General features: G+C 46.8%; 1 protein-coding gene across 4 annotated transcripts in view; it reads right to left on the bottom strand.

Annotated features, from left to right (window-relative positions):
• LOC143766539 (endoribonuclease YbeY-like) overlaps positions 1-15,189 on the bottom strand; it is a 181,409-nt gene that overhangs the window by 29,520 nt on the left and 136,700 nt on the right. For 2 of the 4 annotated variants that reach the window (XM_077254303.1, XM_077254307.1), the window contains exon 1: positions 12,233-12,293. The exons of 1 other annotated variant lie outside the window; for it this stretch is intronic. The gene's annotated coding sequence lies outside the window, so the exon portion shown is untranslated. Of the gene's footprint in view, positions 1-11,795; positions 11,966-12,232; positions 12,294-15,189 lie in introns of those variants that run through there. One more of the 4 variants, XM_077254304.1, reaches the window with a different exon arrangement.

Genomic DNA, 15,189 nt, shown 5'->3' with positions numbered 1-15,189 from the left:
AAAAGAACTCACTGTTCGAAACGCGTAGCCTGCTGCTACTCATTCTCCTGTGAACCATGTCATTGGACTTTGGATTTTATCTTCAATAAATTTTGCTATTTTTGGAAGCTGGATTTCTTTTTCCTTTTGCCTCCATACTGTTTATTGGCCGCACATGATACTTCGTACCATATAATGGCCACACATAGCTACTCCTACACACGAGGCTGCGCTCCGTACACTTTGCACACACGGCTCCGCTCCATACACCTCATACACACACGGCTCCACTCCATACACCTCGTACACACACGGCTCTGCTACATCCACACTGTACACACACGGCTCCGCTCCGTACACCTCGCACACACACGGCTCCTATACAGGAGGAGTGGTGCTGTGCAGTGTATATATACAGGAGAGGAGGAGCGGTACTGTGCAGTGTATATACAGGAGGAGTGGTACTGTGCAGTGTATATACAGGAGGAGGGGTACTGTGCAGTGTATATATACAGGACAGGAGGAGTGGTACTGTGCAGTGTATATATACAGATACTTAGATTTACACCACGCAGGCTGTATATATATATATATATATATATATATATATATATATCATAACTGAGCAGCACCAAATCTCTAAGGGGTTGTTCGCTACTAGGACAACCCCTAAATGTTCGGCCCTGATAAAATTATAAAGCCTATACTTGCCTCCTGTGCCAGCGCCGTTCCCACAGTGGCTGTGATGTGTTGTGACAAGTGATGCCCGGCGCCAATCAGCGCTGGTGTCACTGTCTCTGCCTTCAGACTAACTGAACATGAAGAGGAAGTCCAGGATCAAGCAGCTGAGATGAGATGAGGTTGTCCTAGTGGGAGACACTCCCTTAAAGCAGTGGACTCTTTATTAGCCCATGTGGCAACATTTCAGTTCCATATCAGAGAAATGCTCTGTTATTGATCCGAAACATTGCCATTTGGGCCAATAAAGAGTCCACACTTTTTTCACGATTAATCAGAGTGGTGTGTGTGTGTGTGTATGTATGCGTATAATATACACACACACACACATACATAGACACACATACTCATACACTCACACATACATTATATAGGTGAGACTGCGGTATGTACGTTATACCACTGTGTGTAATATACTGCGTCCGCTGTGTATAGCCCATGTAGGCCAGCCACAGAATGTATGTGTGTGTGTGTGTGTGTGTGTGTGTGTGTGTGTGTGTGTGTGTGTGTGTGTGTGTGTGTATATATATATACATACATACATATACACTGCGGCTGGACTATATGGGCTATAAACAACGGACGCAGTATATTACACAGTGGTATAACCTATATAACGTACATACCGTAGTCGCAGTTTCACCTATGTAATGTATATAGACTGCTGTACATGCATTATATGGGTGATACTGCTACTGCGGTATATAATCGCAGTATCACTTATATACTGTATATACAACAGTCAATATACATTAGACAGGTCAAACTGCAAATGCTGCATATACAATATATAGGTGATACTGTGATTGCAGTGTATAGTTCCAGTATATATATATACAGCAGTATCACCTATATAACGTATATACACATCAGTTGCAGTATCACCTATATAATGGACATGGAGCGGATGCCGGCCGGGGATTGGTGAGGAGAGCGCTGTTCTCTTACACTGGTCCTGGCCAGCGTCAGACACAGTGAGGCGCGGGCATCTGTGCACGCAGTGGCGGCCATTTCAAACTTCTGCACAGGCCCAGGTGCGTGCGCTTTCCTGTTTTCCCTCACTGACAAAGGCCGCAGCTACATACGCAAGCAAGAACGAGGGCTGCCATGGCCTTGGTCAGCGTGGGCACCGAGAGAGTGCGCACAAAGGCCTGTGCAGAGGATTTGAGGGGCGGGCGACCCATTTTGTAGCTCAGAGTGCTCCAGGCCCTTGATAGTTGTATACTATGGGCACAGATACACAATATTATATACACTGGATGATCAATCCTACACCTGGCCCTGGCCATACATGCACTGTATATATTCGGGGCCATGTATATAGCAGTCACCAGGTTCAGGCTCACTGATCACTCCAGTGCTGGATTCTGCAGTCTCTGGTCACTATCAGTATAGGGAGATTTATTGCAGGAGACTGAAATTTCCTGCAGTCTGGTGACCCTGGAGCCGATGACCTGGCACTGACAGGGTGACCGTGAAAGTTCAGACTCCTGCAATAAATCTGTGAGCATCAGCAGAGCGGCCGCTAATACTATAGAGGCACACACACGGCCCTGGACTTATCAGCGGGAGGTGAGCAGCAGCGTCCATCTCCTCACCGCACAGAGAGCTGAAGCTCCCACTGATGTGTGAGTTGTCCACCAGCTCTTCTCCTGCAGGTAGATGCAGCCATGTTCCCTCTTCAGGAGGCCGTACACAGGGAGCAGGGGGCGGGTCTGCTCCACTGGGATGATGCAGCTGGCCGCACATAGAGAACAGCGCCGGCCACCAGCAGCCCGAATCGCTGCTAAGTGACTGGCCTGGGGGGCACTGGAAGACTGCTCAGTCAGGAACCTGGGGAAGGGGCGTGGCCTAACAAGGGGGCGTGTGACGGCTGCTTCTGTTGTCTGCGGGGAAGTCGTGTCCCGTGCGGGACAGCGGGGAAAACCATCAAAACCGGGACAATCCCGCACAATGAGGGACGGTTGGGAGCTATGAGTAAGGGGTTAATCTCTGAGATTTACCCATCTCACTTATTAAACCAAGGTGGATGGAACTAGTTAAAGGCAATATGTCATCAGGTTTTTTTCTCTAAGCCAAAAGTTCCAAACCAAACATTACACCCCCACCACAACATTAATGGGGTGCCAGGATGTGTAAAGGTTCAGTGCATGCATAATAGGAAAACCAAGGAGAAACAGAAAAGCACCATAAGAACCGAAGTAATCATGAAAGATCTTTATTGATTAAAAGGGTAACAGAAAAAGCATAAAAACACAATAACGAATGACAGGGAACACACCACAAACTGGTGGCAGGGTGGACGCTAGCAGGCAAAATGAGTACCAATGAGTTAATAAGCGCTAGTAATCAGAAGGTAACTGAAATCAAAAGCCACAAAGGACCAGGCAGTAAATCTATAGGTCAATACACCGTGTGTCACATACGCTGGTACCAGGCCAGTATATCAGAACAAATGATGCGCCTACAAAGAGTAAACAAAAAGTAGCAATAGATTACCTGCAGGACCACGATGCCACCCACCCCAACGCGCGTTTCGGCGCTGTGCCTTCTTCCGGGGGTATGGCATCATGGGAAGGTACGCTTTTTATAAGAATGGGAGGCCAATTAGGAGTAAAAACCAGCGCCGTGTACCGGCGCATGCGCAGACGGATCGTTGTAAGAGCGGCGCCGAGGGCGTCAGGCGAGGTGAGGGGAGCGCCAGCAAGACCCGCCCACATGGAAGCACGTGAGCGGCCAAGATGGCGCGACCCAGCACCAAGCTGAAGAGACGCCGTCGGAGTCGCCCAGCAACAGAGTACCGGCGCGCATGCGCACCGGATCTGGTGAGTGGCCGCATAATGGAATGAGCATTCAGTGCAGAACAAAACTAAATACAATACGAAGCAAGGTGATATGTAGAACCAAAAACACATAATAGAATAAAGTGCATACGTGCATATAAAACAAATGGAAAGGAAAACACAGACAAAAATATACGCATAAAAGTGCAACATTGTACCATAGAACTTATGTTATACAATAAGTGAGCTGCAAAACACATGCAGCTCAAAACAATTTTTTAATATATATAGGTGTACACAATAAAGTGCAATATTTGTGCAAAGTGCAAAATGCAGTAATTGAAACAATTATATACAATAGCACTAAAAAGTACAGTAACAAACAGCATTAAAAAAAAAGAAAGAGAAGAAAGAAAGAAGAGAAAAGAAAAAGAAAAGGTTGGGAGCTATGAGTAAGGGGTTAATCTCTGAGATTTACCCATCTCACTTATTAAACCAAGGTGGATGGAACTAGTTAAAGGCAATATGTCATCAGGTTTTTTTCTCTCCCAGCTGAGAGCAGGGTAATGTGGGCACAGAGACCCTGATTCCAGCAGTTTCACTTACTCCGCTGCTTTCTGTAGTTTTGATTAAATCTCTGTTTTATCTGATGCACGTTTACCAGAGCTCTGAATGCTGAGCTTTGTATAACCCCACCCCCACCACTGATTGGCAGCTTTCTGCCTATGCACAGTGTACACAGAGCGGATGAATATGGAGGACTTACTAGGCTTACTAAGTTCTCTAGTGATAAACCCTTGCTGATAGACCAGTAAGTGACACCTCTCTGAAATCAGGGTCTCTTTCGTTATTTTATTCTGCTCTCAGATTAGGTGGCAATACTTTGGTGACAGATTCCCTTTAAAGAATTTATGCAAGAATTAGAGATTGCCTATCTTTGGGGCCAATGTGATTATTTTATTTTTACTTAAATGCATACATTTTTAGCTAAAAACCACTTGAAGTTCATCACTCCTGAACTTCCAGTATGCCTGGCAGATGTGATTTTAATGCTATTTATCTGCAGGTTACCAATATATCTGCAGTGGTAAATGGGGTTTTAGTAGGTAATAAGTTCCCTTTAATGCAGTTAAATTGATAACTGTCTTGATAACTGTCGGACTACAATATTGTATAGCTAAAATCATCATTATTTTGTGATTTTAATCTTGCTTTTCTATGTGTTTCAATAGGTTTTGAAGGCACGAGTTTTGTGACGCCACCCAACGATGAATAGTAACAATTATTTTAGTGGACAGCAAACCTCAAACCCCAATTCACAAAATCAGAATGCAATTATGTTTGGGCAGACAACGTTATTTGGCCAAAATGCAACTGTACAGCCTGCCCCTGCATTTGGACAGCAATCTAGTGGCCAGTCAGCCCCTGTGTTTGGACAACTCGGTAACAGCCAATCTTCCACAGTTTTTGGGCAGAATACTTTAAACCAATCTTGTATCTTTGGACAGACTAATTCAGCACAAACCACTCCAGCATTTGGCCAGACAAGTGGTGGACTGTTGGCTCCTACATTTGGACAGCATTCTTCTTCAGGGCCACTCTTTGGTCAAGCTTCTTCTTGCCAGTCTAGTTCTTTATTTGGGCAGTCCACCTCTGGGCAGGCGGCTCCTACGTTTGGACAAGCAGCTAATACTTCAGTGTTTGGACTACCCACATCTGGACAGACTGCTCCGCTGTTTGGACAGTCCAGTTCAGGGCAGTCTGTACCTTCATTTGGGCAGGCCACTGGTCAGTCAGCACCTTCTTTTGGACAAGGTACTTCTTCACAGTTTACCCCAGTATTTGGACAGGGCACTTCTAGTCAGTCTACACCAGTATTTGGACAGGCCACATCTGCTCCATCTGCTCCTGCATTTGGGCAGTGAGGACGGACTAGGCCGCAGGCCTTTAACCCCTTCATGACCCAGCTTATTTTGACCTTAATGACCTCGCCATTTTATGCAATTCTGACCAGTGTCCCTTTATGAGGTAATAACTCAGGAACGCTTCAACGGATCCTAGCGATTCTGAGATTGTTTTTTCGAGACATATTGGGCTTCATGTTAGTGGTAAATTTGGGTCGATAATTTCTGCGTTTATTTGTGAAAAAAACGGAAATTTGGCGAAAATTTTGAAAATTTTGCAATTTTCACATTTTGAATTTTTATTCTGTTAAACCAGAGAGTTATGTGACACTAAATAGTTAATAAATAACATTTCCCACATGCCTACTTTACATCAGCACAATTTTGGAAACAACATTTTTTTTTGCTAGGAAGTTATAAGGGTTAAAATTTGACCAGTGATTTCTCATTTTTACAACAAAATTTACAAAACCATTTTTTTTAGGGACCACCTCACATTTGAAGTCAATTTGAGGGGTCTATATGGCTGAAAATACCCAAAAGTGACACCATTCTAAAAACTGCACCCCTCAAGGTGCTCAAAACCACATTCAAGAAGTTTATTAACCCTTCAGGTGTTTCACAGCAGCAGAAGCAACATGGAAGGAAAAAATGAACATTTAACTTTTTAGTCACAAAAATGATCTTTTAGCAACAATTTTTTTATTTTCCCAAGGGTAAAAGGAGAAACTGAACCACGAAAGTTGTTGTCCAATTTGTTCTGAGTACGCTGATACCTCATATGTGGGGATAAACCACTGTTTGGGCGCACGGCAGAACTCGGAAGGGAAGGAGCGCCATTTGACTTTTTGAATGAAAAATTGGCTCCAATCTTTAGCAGACACCATGTCGCGTTTGGAGAGCCCCTGTGTGCCTAAACATTGGAGCTCCCCCACAAGTGACCCCATTTTGGAAACTAGACCCCCCAAGGAACTTATCTAGATGCATAGTGAGCACTTTAAACCAACAAGTGCTTCACAGAAGTTTATAACGCAGAGCCGTGAAAATAAAAAATAATTTTTCTTTCCTCAAAAATGATTTTTAGCCCAGAATTTTTTATTTTCCCAAGGGTAACAGGAGAAATTGGACCCCAAATGTTGTTGTCCAGTTTGTCCTGAGTACGATGATACCCCATATGTGGGGGTAAACCACTGTTTGGGTGCACGGCAGGGCTTGGAAGGGAAGGCATGCCATTTGGCTTTTTGAATGGAAAATTAGCTCCAATCATTAGCGGACACCATGTCGCGTTTGGAGAGCCCCTGTGTGCCTAAACATTGGAGCTTCCCCATAAGTGACCCCATTTTGGAAACTAGACCTCCCAAGGAACTAATCTAGATGTGTGGTGAGCACTTTGATCCCCCAAGTGCTTCACATAAGTTTATAACGCAGAGCCATGAAAATAAAAAATAATTTTTCTTTTCTCAAAAATGATTTTTTAGCCCGCAATTTTTTATTTTCCCAAGGGTAACAGGAGACATTTGACCCCAAAAGTTGTTGTCCAGTTTCTCCTGAGTATGCTGATACCCCATATGTGGGGGTAAACCACTGTTTGGGCACACGTCGGGGTTCGGAAGGGAAGTAGTGACGTTTTGAAATGCAGACTTTGATGAAATGCTCTGCGGGCATCACGTTGCGTTTGCAGAGCCCCTGATGTGCCTAAACAGTAGAAACTCCCCACAAGTGACCCCATTTTGGAAACTAGACCCCCAAAGGAACTTATCTAGATGTGTGGTGAGCACTTTGAACCCCTAAGTGCTTCACAGAAGTTTATAACGCAGAGCCATGCAAATAATCAGTTTTCTTTCCTCAAAAAAAATTTAGCTCTGAATTTTTTATTTTCCCAAGGGTAACAGGAGAAATTTGACCCCAAAAGTTGTTGACCAGTTTCTCCTGAGTACGCTGATACCCCATATGTGGGGGTATACCACTGTTTGGGCACACGTCGGGGCTCGGAAGGGAGAGAACACCATTTGACTTTTTCAACGCAAGATTGGCTGGAATCAATGGTGGCGCCGTGTCGCGTTTGGAGACCCCTGATGTGCCTAAAAAGTGGAAACCCCTCAATTCTAACTCCAACACTAACCCCAACACACCCCTAACCCTAATCCCAACCCTAACCACAACCCTAACCCCAACACACCCCTAACTCTAGTCTTAACCCTAATTCCAACCCTAACCCTAAGGCTATGTGCTCACGTTGCGGATTTGTGTGTGGATTTTTCCGCACAGTTTTTGAAAAATCTGCAGGTAAAACGCACTGCACTTTACCTGCGGATTTACCGCAGATTTCCAGTGTTTTTTTGTGTGGATTTCACTTGCGGATTCCTATTATGGAGCAGGTGTAAAACGCTGCGGAATCCGCACAAAGAATTGACATGCTGCGGAAAATACAATGCAGCGTTTCCGCGCTGTATTTTCCGCACCATGGGAACAGCGGATTTGGTTTTCCATAGGCTTACGTGGTACTGTAAACGTGATGGAAAACTGATATGAATCCGCAGCGACCAATCCGCTGCGGATCCGCAGCCAAATCCGCACCGTGTGCACATAGCCTAATTCTAACCCTAATTCCAACCCTAGCCCTAATTCTAACCCTAATTCTAACCCTAATTCTAACCCTAGCACTAAGTGCAACCCTAGCCCTAAGTGCAACCCTAGCCCTAAGTGCAACACCTAAGTGCAACCCTAGCACTAAGTGCAACGCTAACCCTAAGTGCAACCCTAACCCTAAGTGCAACCCTAAGTGCAACCCTAAGTGCAACCCTAGCCCTAAGTGCAACCCTAACCCTAAGTGCAACCCTAACCCTAAGTGCAACCCTAAGTGCAACCCTAGCCCTAAGTGCAACCCTAGCCCTAAGTGCAACCCTACCCCTAACCCTAACCCTAATGGAAAAGCAAAAATAATTATATTTTCTGTATTTTATTATTGTCCCTACCTATGGGGGTGATAAAGGGGGGGGGGGTATTTACTATTTTTTTTATTTTGATCGCTGTAATAGAACTTATCACAGCGACCAGAATATACAGGAACGAATCTGCCGGCCGGCAGATTCGGCGGGCGCACTGCGCATGCGCCCGCCATTTTCCAAGATGGCGGCGCCCATGGAGAAGACGGCCGGACACCGGGAGGGACATCGGAGCTAGATAAGTATGGGGGGTGGGATTGGAACATGGGGGGGGGATCGGAGGACCGGACAGGAGGACCGGGGGAGCGGACAGGAGGGAAGAGGGGAGCGGACAGGAGATCGGGGCAGAAAGGACGACTGGGGAGGCGATCGATGGCGGTGGGGGGGGCAGATCGGGGTCTCCAGCCATGGCAGATGCTATTGCAGCATCGGCCATGGCTGGATTGTAATATTTCACCATTTTCATAGGTGAAATATTACAAATCGCTCTGATTGGCTGTTGAAAGTGAAACAGCCAATCAGAGTGATCGTAGCCACGGGGGGGTGAAGCCACCCCCCCTGGGCTGAAGTACCACTCCCCCTGTCCCTGCAGATCGGGTGAAATTGGAGTTAACCCTTTCACCCAATCTGCAGGGACGCGATCTTTCCATGACGCCACATAGGCGTCATGGGTCGGATTGGCACAGGTTTTCATGACGCCTATGTGGCGTCATGGGTCGGGAAGGGGTTAAAGGGCCACTGTCACCCCCTCCAGCCGTTATAAACTAAAAGAGCCACCTTGTGCAGCAGTAATGCTGCATTCTAACAAGGTGGCTCTTTTAGTTTTTGATTCAGTTATTCTTCATTGTCGGTCATAGGTCAGATGCAGGGTGCCTGACTGCGCCTGTGCGGGCAGTGCGGCCACCCTGTTGCTGAATACAGCAAGCCTCTGCTGTCTTCTCTGCACCAGCTGCAGGAAAACTACATTTCCCAGCGTCCCCCGATAGACCTGGCAGTCAGGGCATGCTGGGAGTTGTAGTTTTCCAGCTGCTGGAGCGCAGTGACGTCCATGGAGCCTGTACAGCGCTGGATAACACCGTACAGCGCTGGATAACACCGCACCGCGCCCGGAGGAGCCTGAAGACAGTGGCCACCACTGGGGTAACAGCTCCGCCGCCGCCGCTGTCAGGAGCCCGAGAGCAGAGCGGTGACGTCACTCATTGAGAAGCCTGCAGGAAAAACTACGTAAAGTGCGCAGAGTGCTGCTGTGAATACCAACTGACAATAGGGAATGCCGCGATGACAGGCGGTTCCGGCACATCTTACCGGCCTACGAAGTTTTCCAGCACGGAACTCTTGCCGGCGCTCTGCCCTCCAACCACTGCTATCTGGGGCTGGGGTTCAGATGCTCCCCCAGCTCCCCCGCCTTCCAGCGTTGTTATTTGCGGCTGCTTCATTCCAAACGCTGGCAAGGAAACCTGTATATTCTGGCAACGCTGGAAGGCGGGGGAGCTGGGGGAGCGTCTGAACAGCGCAGTGCGCATGCCCAGGAACCCCAGCCCCGCACTGTGCATAATGAATAACACAGTGCGGGGCGGGGATTCAGCAACAGGGTGGCCGCACTGCCCGCACAGGCGCAGTCAGGCACCCTGGATCTGCGCTATGACCGACAATGAAAACTGCGCCTGCCCCAGGCAGGCATGCACAGCGCAGGCGCTGGATTTAAGAAAAAACAGCGCGAAGGGGGTGGCGACCACATCCCCAGAAGAGAAGAGTGACAGCAGTTGGGAGATTCACAGAGGAGGCTTCGGACCGCCTCCAGGTCTAAAGACAGGTATTTAGGGCAAATTTTAAAACGCTTTATTGAGGGAATAACTGAATCAAAAACTAAAAGAGCCACCTTGTTAGACTGCAGCATTACTGCTGCACAAGTGGCTCTTTTAGTTTATAACGGCTGGAGGGGGTGACAGTGGCCCTTTAAGGACAATTTTACATGTAGACACACCCTTCCCCTATCCATTCGGTCATTTCTGAACAGACTATAGCCCTGCAAGTTAACAGCCCAGTCATGGCTCTCATCCAGCCATGTTTCAGATATCCCCACCATGTCATAATTATGCTCCAACAACATTGGTTCTAATTCGTCCATTTTGTTGGTGAGGCTTCTGGCATTAGTATACATGCACTTGATGTTCCTCTCTGTACCTCTATTCTTTCTTAAATTATTAACTGTTCTAAACCCCACCCCCCATGCCACCGACACCCCCAACTTCCTTTGTGCCCAGGTCTCTATCTGCATTATCTTTCCCTCCTATAAAATGAATACCACCCCATTCCCTAGTTTAAACACTCCTCCAACCTTCTAGCCATTTTCTCCCCCAGCACAGCTGCACCTTCCCCAGGTGGTGCAGCCCGTCCCTAGCATAGAGCCTGTAGCCAACTGAGAAGTCGGCCCAGTTCTGCAGGAACCCAAACCCCTCCTTCCTACACCAATTCTTGAGCCACTTATTAACCTCCCTAATCTCCCGTTTCCTCTCTGGCGTGGCACGTGGTACAGGCAGTATTTCGGAAAATACCACGTTGGAGGTCCTTGCTTTAAGCTTGCAGCCTAATCCCCTGAAATCATCTTTAAGGACCTTCCACCTACATCTAACTTTGTCATTTGTGCCTATGTGCACCATGACCGCTGGGTCCTCACCAGCCCCTCCCAGTTATCTGTCCACCCGATCAGCAATGTGTCGGACTCGAGCGCCAGGTAGGCAGCACACCGTTCGACGATCCCTGTCTTTGTGACAGATTGCCCTATCTGTTCCCCTAATAATTGAGTCTCCCACTACCAGCACCTGTCTGGCCTGCCCTGCTCTCCTATTTCCCTCCTTACTGGAGCAGTCACTCCTCCGGCTTTCAGAGGACATGCCTGGCTGCAGCAGTGCTACCCCTGTACTGGCACCCCACTCATCTGCCAACTTAGCAAACTTATTGGGGTGTGCCAGATCAGGACTAGCCTCCCTGGCACTCTTCCCTCTACCCTGCCTTCTGTCACCCAGCTAGCTACTCCACTGTCCTGCAGCTCCATCCTACCATCCCCCTCATCTATCAAATTGAGCTCAGTGAGCAGAAGGCTCCTTTCCATATTGTCTATGGATCTCAGTGTTGCCAGCTGCACATTTAGATTCAGAATCTGGGGTTCCAAATGCACAACGTGCTCACATCTCGCACAGCAGTATGCACCCTCGACCGGCTGATCAAGGACTGCATACATGTGGCAAGATGTGCACTGGATGGCATTAACAATAGTGGAGCACATTTCCTAATGGGGATTCCACCAGACAAACGTTAAATTTAAAAATAAACAAATGCAAAGTATTAATAAAATACAGACAGCAATTCAATAATTCCTCCCTTGGAAACTCCCTGAATCCAAAGTCACTGAATCACAAGTCACACTTACCGCCGTTCACACTTACCCTCAGGTCACACTCAGATCGCTCACACTCGCTAAGCTGAAGATTTAAAGAGGTTTTTTTTCCTCTTTTTCCCCTCAGCAGCAATCCACCTTGCTGTTCAATGCACTTCACTGCACGGCTTGTTCACTATCATTGTTAGGAAAGTCCAGGTGATGCAAATTTCCCAAGTTTGTAAAAACCCAGCCTCCTCTAACCTTGTGCCAAAAAACAGCAGCCATGGGTTCTAAGCAGCTGCCGAGCTCTCTGAAAATGGCGGAGGCCACAAAGCAGAAGGATATAAGAAGATAACAAAGCGTTTTCAAGTTTCCTTTTCCTCAGTCCTAAATGTAATTAAGAAATAGCAGTTACCAGGAACAATGGAGGTCAAGATAAGGTCTGGAAGACCAAGCAATATATTTCTAATATTAATGCGTCAATAATGGGGAATCTCCACATACCTTCACTTGCAGAGCCGCACACCACATATATGGCGGTACTGTGCAAACAGGACCTGTGATGAGGTCACAGGAGGGGAGGAGTCAGGGGTCACATGATCGGGGCATCAGTGTAAGCAGGACTCTGCTGTGCTGGTTGTCATGGTGCTGGATGAGGGGAAGTTTATGTGTGGGGTCAGGAGGGGTTTACATTGTGGATGTAGCTGAGCCGTGTGTGTACGAGGTGTACGGAGCGGAGCCGTGTGTGTACGAGATATATGGAGTGAAGCCGCCTGTGTACAGGGTGTGTTGAGTGGAGCTGCGTGTACAGGCTGTACGGTGCTAAGCATGTACAGTATGTATGTGCATGTACAGTATGTACAGAGCAGAGTTGTTTGTGTATGGACAGGAGCCATGTTTGTACGGAGTGGAGCCATGTGTCTACGACATGTACTGAGCAGAGCCGTGTGTGTACAATGTGGATGTAGCGGAGCCGTGTGTGTGGAGCAGAGCTTTGTTTGTGTAACAAGTAGATTTTTTTTATAAAACAATGATTGGATCCATCTCAATATTACATGTATTGTTCTCCAATATTTCCTCTCTATTATTCCTATCTGTGTATTATTGTCTTGGGTTTTTTTCCTTCTTCCTAATATTCTGTGCTCTGCAGCTGCAGGAGAAAATGGCGAAAGTAATGACTATCATTAAGTAGGATCTTCTCCAGGCACAGGCAAGGGTCTATGACCAATCAGCGGGACTGAGGCAGTTCCAGCCCGGGAACCCCATGTAAAGCGCCATGGAATAAATGGTGGTATAAAAAATGTATAATAATAATAAAATAATAATAGTGCTTATCTGTATGGCGGAGAGCAAGTTCCTAGCTAAGTGGAAAGGCCAATATGAGGTGGTGGAAAAACTGGGTGAAGTTAATTACACGGTACACAGCTGGGCCGAAGGAAGCCGCACCAAGTCTTATCATGTGAACTTGCTAAAACCTTGGTAAGACCGAGAATCATTGGACGTCTCTTACCTGGGAGCCAGTCCCTAAGCCACAGTGGACAATGTCACTGTTGTAGAGACTAACGGCCACCCAGAGGCAACGGTATCGGGAGCTGTTGCAGCAGAACTATGTCCTGTTCTCGGAGCTGTCAAGGCATACTCAGGTGGTAGAGCATGACATGTGAACAGGGCCGCATGTCCGGGTGAACCTCAAGCCCTATAGAATTCCAGAAGCACCTCAAGAGGGGATTTCAAATGAGGTGAAGAGGATGCAAGATCTCGGGGAGATAGAGGAGTCAAAAAGTGGATAATCGAGTCCAGTCGTCCTCGTGCCAAAGCCTGATGGTGAGTGGCGGTTCTGCAACGACTACAGCAAGCTGAATGAAGTCTAAAGATTTGATGCATACCCGATGTCTTATGTGGACGAGCTCATTGAGAGACTTGGTCCCGCAAGGTACATTACAACCATAGACCTGACGCAGGACTATTGGTAAATCTTCATGTCCCATAGTGTCAAGGAGAAAATGGTCTTCTCGATGCCTGATGGGTATTTTCAATACACCAGAATGCCCTTCAGTCTGCAGAGGGCCCTGGTAACCTTCCAGGTGGCGATGGATCAGATCTTGACTCCGCATAAGAAGTATGCCGCAGTGTACATCGATGACATGGGCTAGTCATCAGCCAAAAGTACAGACGGTTCTGGATGCTTTAAGAAATGCGGGGTTCACCATAATTCCCAAAAAATATGTCAAGTACCTAGTTCCCTAGACATCTTTGAGCCTGTTTCAGAAGAAGAAGTTTCCAAGCTCCTCGCTTCTGCTCGGCCTACAACCTGCAACAGTGACCCCATTCCTTCATATCTCCTGGAGTCTCTCTCAACCGTGGTCACTGTTATGAACTATACTTTTTGGCTCCCTCTTGTGGTCACTCGCGGTATGGCTTTTGGATACTCTTTCTCCAGGTTGTTAGTCACCTGGTTCGTTAAGACTCTGGGTGTTCCTATTTAAACTTCCTGGAGTCTTAGTCCATTGCCTGGCATCTATGTAATCAGTCCTTGTCTGGTTGCTCTTGTCTACTGGTCCTGATTTTTGCAACATAAGCTAAGTTCTGCTTTCTTGTTTTTTGTTTATTTGTATTATTCCGTTTTTGTCCAGCTTGTTCATAATGTGATTCCTGATTTTGCTGGAAGCTCTAAGGGGGCTGATATTCTCCCCCCATACCGTTAGTCGGTACGGGGGTTCTTGGATATTCAGCGTGGATATTTTTGTAGGGTTTTTCGCTGACCACATAAGTCCGCTTTCTATATTTCTGCTATTATTTAGTGGGCCTCTCTTTGCTGAATCTAGTTCATACTTACGTTTGTCCTTTCCTCTTACCTCACCATTATTATTTGTTGAGGGCCTGTATCTGCTTTGGGGTACCTTTCTCTTGAGGCAAGCGAGGTCTGTATTTTCTCTGAAAGGGTTAGTTAGATCTCCGGCTGGCGCGAGACGTCTAGAACCAACGTAGGTACGTTCCCCGGCTGCTATTAGTTGTGGGCTAGGATCAGGTATGTGGTCAGCTCAGTTACCACCTCCCTAAGAGCTAGTTTTTAGGTTTGCAGACTTCGCTGAAGACCCTGAGATCCTCTGCCATTAGGATCACAACAGTATGCCAGGCCATTGAATAGTTAATGCATTGCAGAAGTGGGATTAAAAGAAAAGAAGTTCTGAGGTTTTTTTTTTTTTTTCTTCCTCCCCTTTATCTCTGAGTGGCTTGAAGCTCTGCTGCAGACATGAATGTTCAGGCTCTGATTACTAGTGTGGATCAGCTTGCTGCACGTGTGCAGGGCATTCAGGATTTTGTTACTAGCAGTCCTATGTCAGAGCCTAAGACTCCTATTCCTGAGCTGTTCTCTGGAGATCGATTTAAATTTAGGAATTTTAGGAATAATTGTAAATTGTTTCTATCTTTGAGACCTCGTTCGTCTGGAGACTCAGCTC

Source organism: Ranitomeya variabilis, chromosome 4 (genome assembly GCF_051348905.1).
Source record: "Ranitomeya variabilis isolate aRanVar5 chromosome 4, aRanVar5.hap1, whole genome shotgun sequence".
NCBI lineage: Eukaryota > Metazoa > Chordata > Amphibia > Anura > Dendrobatidae > Ranitomeya > Ranitomeya variabilis.
The sequence above is the reverse complement of the archived record's forward strand: the minus strand, read 5'-3'. Positions and strand labels throughout refer to the sequence as shown.